The sequence below is a fragment of the Rhipicephalus microplus genome, unplaced genomic scaffold (assembly GCF_043290135.1).
Source record: "Rhipicephalus microplus isolate Deutch F79 unplaced genomic scaffold, USDA_Rmic scaffold_64, whole genome shotgun sequence".
Taxonomy (NCBI): Eukaryota; Metazoa; Arthropoda; class Arachnida; order Ixodida; family Ixodidae; genus Rhipicephalus; species Rhipicephalus microplus.
The window spans coordinates 1,559,830-1,565,539 of record NW_027464637.1 but is presented as its reverse complement, the minus strand read 5'-3'; positions in this window follow the sequence as shown (position 1 = coordinate 1,565,539).

Sequence of the window (5,710 nt, the reverse complement as noted above, 5' to 3'; positions counted from 1 at the left end):
CACTGCTCCTGGGAGGTCTCGAACCTCCAACCTTTTGCTTAACAGCCGACGCACTAGCAGATTGCGTCACGGAGGTAGTCGTGCTCCACTCTCACCACCGTTGGAACATTTCTCCAAAGCTATCAGCGCAAAGAAAAAAAAGAGACACACTGCTCTCGGGAGGGCTCGAACCTCCAACCTTTTGGATAACAGTTGATCGCGCTAGCCGATTCTGCAACGGAAACAGTCGTGCGCCACTCTCACCACCGTCAGAACATTTCTCCAAAGCTATCAGCGCAAAGAAAAAAAAGAGACACACCGCTCTCAGGAGGGCTCGAACCTCAAACCTTTTGCTTAACAGCCGACGCACTAGCAGATTGCGCCACGGAGACAGTCGTGCTCCACTCTCACCACCGTCAGAACATTTCTCCAAAGCTATCAGCGCAAAGAAGAAAAGAGACACACCGCTCTCGGGAGGGCTCGAACCCCCAAACTTTTGGTTAACAGCCGAACGCGCTAGCCAATTGCGTCATGGAGGTAGTCGTGCTCTACTCTCACCACCATCAGAACATTTTTCTAAAGGTACCAGCGCAAAGAAAAAAAGAGACACACCACTCATGGAAGGGTTCAAACCTGCAACCTTTTGGTTAACAGCTGAACACGCTAGCCAATTGCGCCATGGAGACAGTCGTGCTCCACTGTCACCACGGTCAGAACACTTCCACAAAGATATCAGTGCAAAGAAAAAAAAGCGACACACCGCTCATGGGAGGGCTCGAACCTTCAACCTTTTGCTTAACAGCCAACGCACTAGCAGACTGCGCCACGGAGACAGTCGCGCTCCACTCTCATCACCGTCAGAACATTTCTCCAAAGCTATCAGCGCAAAGAAAAAAAAGAGACACACCGCTCTCGGGAGGGCTCGAACCTCCAACCTTTTGATAACAGTTGATCGCGCTAGCCGATTATGCCAAGGAAACAGTCGTGCTCCACTCTCACCACCGTCAGAACATTTCTCCAAAGCTATCAGCACAAAGAAAAAAAGAGACACACCGCTCTCGGGAGGGCTCGAACCTCAAACCTTTTGCTTAACAGCCGACGTACTAGCAGATTGCGCCACGGAGACAGCCTTGCTCCACTTTTACCACCGTCAGAACATTTCTCCAAAGCTATCATTGCAAAGAAAAAAAAAGAGACACACCGCTCTCGGGAGGGCTCGAACCTCCACACTATTGGTCAACAGCCGAACGCGCTAGCCAATTGCGTCACGGAGGTAGTCGTGCTCCACTCTCACCACCATCAGAACATTTTTCCAAAGGTATCAGCGCGAAGAAAAAAAAAGAGACACACAATCATGGGAGGGTTCGAACCTCCAGCCTTTTGGTTAACAGCCCAACGCGCTAGCCAATTGCGCCATGGAGACAGTTCGCGCTCCACTCTCACCATGGTCAGAACACCTCTCTAAAGATATCAGTGCAAAGAAAAAAAAGCGACACACCGCTCATGGGAGGGCTCGAACCTCCAACCTTTTGGTTAACAGCCAATCGCGCTAGCCATTGCACCACGGACCCAACCGCGCTTCACTCGCACCACCGTCAGAACGTTTCTCCAAAGCTACCAGCGCAAAGGAAAAAAGCGACACACTGCTCCCGGGAGGGCTCGAACCTCCAACCTTTTGCTTAACAGCCGACGCACTAGCAGATTGCGATACGGAGACAGTCGTGCTCCACTCTCACCACTGTCAGAACATTTCTCCATAGCTGTCAGCGCAAAGAAAAAAGCGACACACTGCTCCCGGGAGGGCTTGAACTTCCAACCTTTCAGTTAACAGTGGATCGTGCTAGCCGATTCTGCAACGGAAAGAGTTGTGCTCCACTCTCACCACCGTCAGAACTTTTCTCCAAAGCTATCAGTGCAAAGAAAAAAATAGAGACACACCAATCTCGGGAGGGCTCGAACCTCCAATCTTTCGGTGAACAGCCGAACGTGCTAGCCAGTTGCGTCACGGAGGTAGTCGTGCTCCACTCTCACCACCATCAGAACATTTTTTAAAGGTATCAGCGCAAAGAAAAAAAAGAGACACACCGTTCTCGGGAGGGCTCGAACCTCCAAACTTTTGATTAACAGCCGAACGCGCTAGCCAATTGCGTCACGGAAGTAGTCGTGCTCCACTCTCACCACCGTCAGAACATTTCTCCAAAGCTATCAGCGCAAAGAAAAAAAAGAGACACACCGCTCTCGGGAGGGCTCGAACCTCCAAACTTTTGATTAACAGCCGAACGCGCTAGCCAATTGCGTCACGGAAGTAGTCGTGCTCCACTCTCACCACCGTCAGAACATTTCTCCAAAGCTATCAGCGCAAAGAAAAAAAAGAGACACACCGCTCTCGGGAGGGCTCGAATCTCCAACCTTTTGGTTAACAGCCGACGCACTAGCAGATTGCGCCACGGAGACAGTCATGCTCCACTCTCACCACCGTTGGAACATTTCTCCAAAGCTATCAGCGCAAAGAAAAAAAATGAGACACACCGCTCTTGGGAGGGCTCGAACCTCCAACCTTTTGATTAACAGCCGAACGCGCTAGCCAATTGCGTCACGGAAGTAGTCGTGCTCCACTCTCACCACAGTCAGAACATTTCTCCAAAGCTATCAGCGCAAAGAAAAAAAAGAGACACACCGCTCTCGGGAGGGCTCGAACCTCCAACCTTTTGATTAACAGCCGAACGCGCTAGCCAATTGCGTCACGGAAGTAGTCGTGCTCCACTCTCACCACCGTCAGAACATTTCTTCAAAGCTATCAGCGCAAAGAAAAAAAAAGACACACCGCTCTCGGAAGGGCTCGAACCTCCAACCTTTTCGTTAACAGCCCAAAGCGCTAGCCAATTGCGCAACAGAGACAGTCGCGCTCCACTCTCACCACCGTCAGAACATTTCTCCAAAGCTATCAGCGCAAAGAAAAAAAAGAGACACACCGCTCTCGGGAGGCCTCGAATCTCCAACCTTTTGATAACAGTTGATCGCGCTAGCCGATTATGCCACGGAAACAGTCGTGCTCTACTCTCACCACCGTCAGAACATTTCTCCAAAGCTATCAGCACAAAGAAAAAAAAAGAGACACACCGCTCTCGGGAGGGCTCGAACCTCCAACCTTTTGCTTAACAGCCGACGCACTAGCAGATTGCGCCACGGAGACAGCCTTGCTCCACTTTTACCACCGTCAGAACATTTCTCCAAAGCTATCATTGCAAAGAAAAAAAAAGAGACACACCGCTCTCGGGAGGGCTCGAACCTCCACACTATTGGTCAACAGCCGAACGCGCTAGCCAACTGCGTCACGGAGGTAGTCGTGCTCCACTCTCACCACCATAAGAACATTTTTCCAAAGGTATCAGCGCGAAGAAAAAAAAGAGACACACCATCATGGGAGGGTTCGAACCTCCAGCCTTTTGGTTAACAGCCCAACGCGCTAGCCAATTGCGCCATGGAGACAGTTCGCGCTCCACTCTCACCATGGTCAGAACACTTCTCTAAAGATATCAGTGCAAAGAAAAAAAAGCGACACACCGCTCATGGGAGGGCTCGAACCTCCAACCTTTTGGTTAACAGCCAATCGCGCTAGCCATTGCACCACGGACCCAACCGCGCTTCACTCGCACCACCGTCAGAACGTTTCTCCAAAGCTACCAGCGCAAAGAAAAAAAGCGACACACTGCTCCCGGGAGGGCTCGAACCTCCAACCTTTTGCTTAACAGCCGACGCACTAGCAGATTGCGATACGGAGACAGTCGTGCTCCACTCTCACCACTGTCGGAACATTTCTCCATAGCTGTCAGCGCAAAGAAAAAAATAGAGACACACCGCTCTCGGGAGGGCTCGAACCTCCAACCTTTCGGTGAACAGCCGAACGTGCTAGCCAGTTGCGTCACGGAGGTAGTCGTGCTCCACTCTCACCACCATCAGAACATTTTTTAAAGGTATCAGCGCAAAGAAAAAAAAACACACCGCTCATGGGAGGGTTCGAACCTCCAACCTTATCGTTAACAGCCGAACGCGCTAGCCAATTGCGTCACGGAAGTCGTCGTGCTCCACTCTCACCACCGTCAGAACATTTCTCCAAAGCTATCAGCGCAAAGAAAAAAAAGAGACACACCGTTCTCGGGGGGGCTCGAACCTCCAACCTTTTGATTAACAGCCGAACGCGCTAGCCAATTGCGTCACGGAAGTAGTCGTGCTCCACTCTCACCACCGTCAGAATCTTTCTCCAAAGCTATCAGCGCAAAGAAAAAAAAGAGACACACCGCTCTCGGGAGGGCTCGAATCTCAAACCTTTTGGTTAACAACCGACGCACTAGCAGATTGCGCCACGGAGACAGTCGTGCTCCACTCTCATCACTGTCGGGACATTTCTCCATACCTGATAGCGCAAAGAAAAAAGAGACACACCGCTTTCGGGAGGGCTTGAACCTCCAACTTTTTGGTTAACAGCCGAACGCGCTAGCCAATTGCGTCATGGAGGTAGTCGTGCTCTACTCTCACCACCATCAGAACATTTCTCCAAAGCTATCAGCGCAAAAAAAAGACACACCGCTCTCGGGAGGGCTCGAACCTCCAACCTTTTGATTAACAGCCGAACGCGCTAGCCAATTGCGTCACGGAAGTAGTCGTGCTCCACTCTCACCACCGTCAGAACATTTCTCCAAAGCTATCAGAGCAAAGAAAAAAAGACACACCGCTCTCGGAAGGGCTCGAACCTCCAACCTTTTGACTAACAGCCGAACGCGCTAGCCAATTGCGTCACGGAAGTAGTCGTGCTCCACTCTCACCACCGTCAGAACATTTCTCCAAAGCTGTCAGCGGAAAGAAAAAAAAGAGACACACCGCTCTCTGGAGGGCTCGAACCTCCAACCATTTGATTACCAGCCGAACGCGCTAGCCAATTGCGTCACGGAAGTAGTCGTGCTCCACTCTCACCACCATCAGAACATTTCTTCAAAGCTATCAGCGCAAAGAAAAAAAGCGACACACTGCTCCCGGGAGGGCTCGAACCTCCAACATTTTGCTTAACAGCCGACGCACTAGCAGACTGCGCCACGGAGACAGTCGTGCTCCACTCTCATCACTGTCGGGACATTTCTCCATACCTGTCAGCGCAAAGAAAAAAGAGACACACCGCTTTCGGGAGGGCTTGAACCTCCAACTTTTTGGTTAACAGCCGAACGCGCTAGCCAATTGCGTCATGGAGGTAGTCGTGCTCTACTCTCACCACCATCAGAACATTTTTCCAAAGGTATCAGCGCAAAGAAAAAAAGAGACACACCGCTCATGGCAGGATTCGAACCTGCAACCTTTTGGTTAACAGCCGAACACGCTAGGCAATTGCGCCACGGAGACAGTCATGCTCCACTCTCACCACGGTCAGAACACTTCTACAAAGATATCAGTGCAAAGAAAAAAAAGCAACACACCACTCATGGGAGGGCTCGAATCTCCAACCTTTTGGTTAACAGCCGACGCACTAGCAGATTGCGCCACGGAGACAGTCGTGCTCCACTCTCACCACCGTTAGAACATTTCTCCAAAGCTATCAGCGCAAAGAAAATAAAAGAGACACACTGCTCTCGGGAGGGCTCGAACCTCCAACCTTTTGCATAACAGTTGATCGCGCTAGCCGATTCTGCAACGGAAACAGTCGTGCGCCACTCTCACCACCGTCAGAACATTTCTCCAAAGC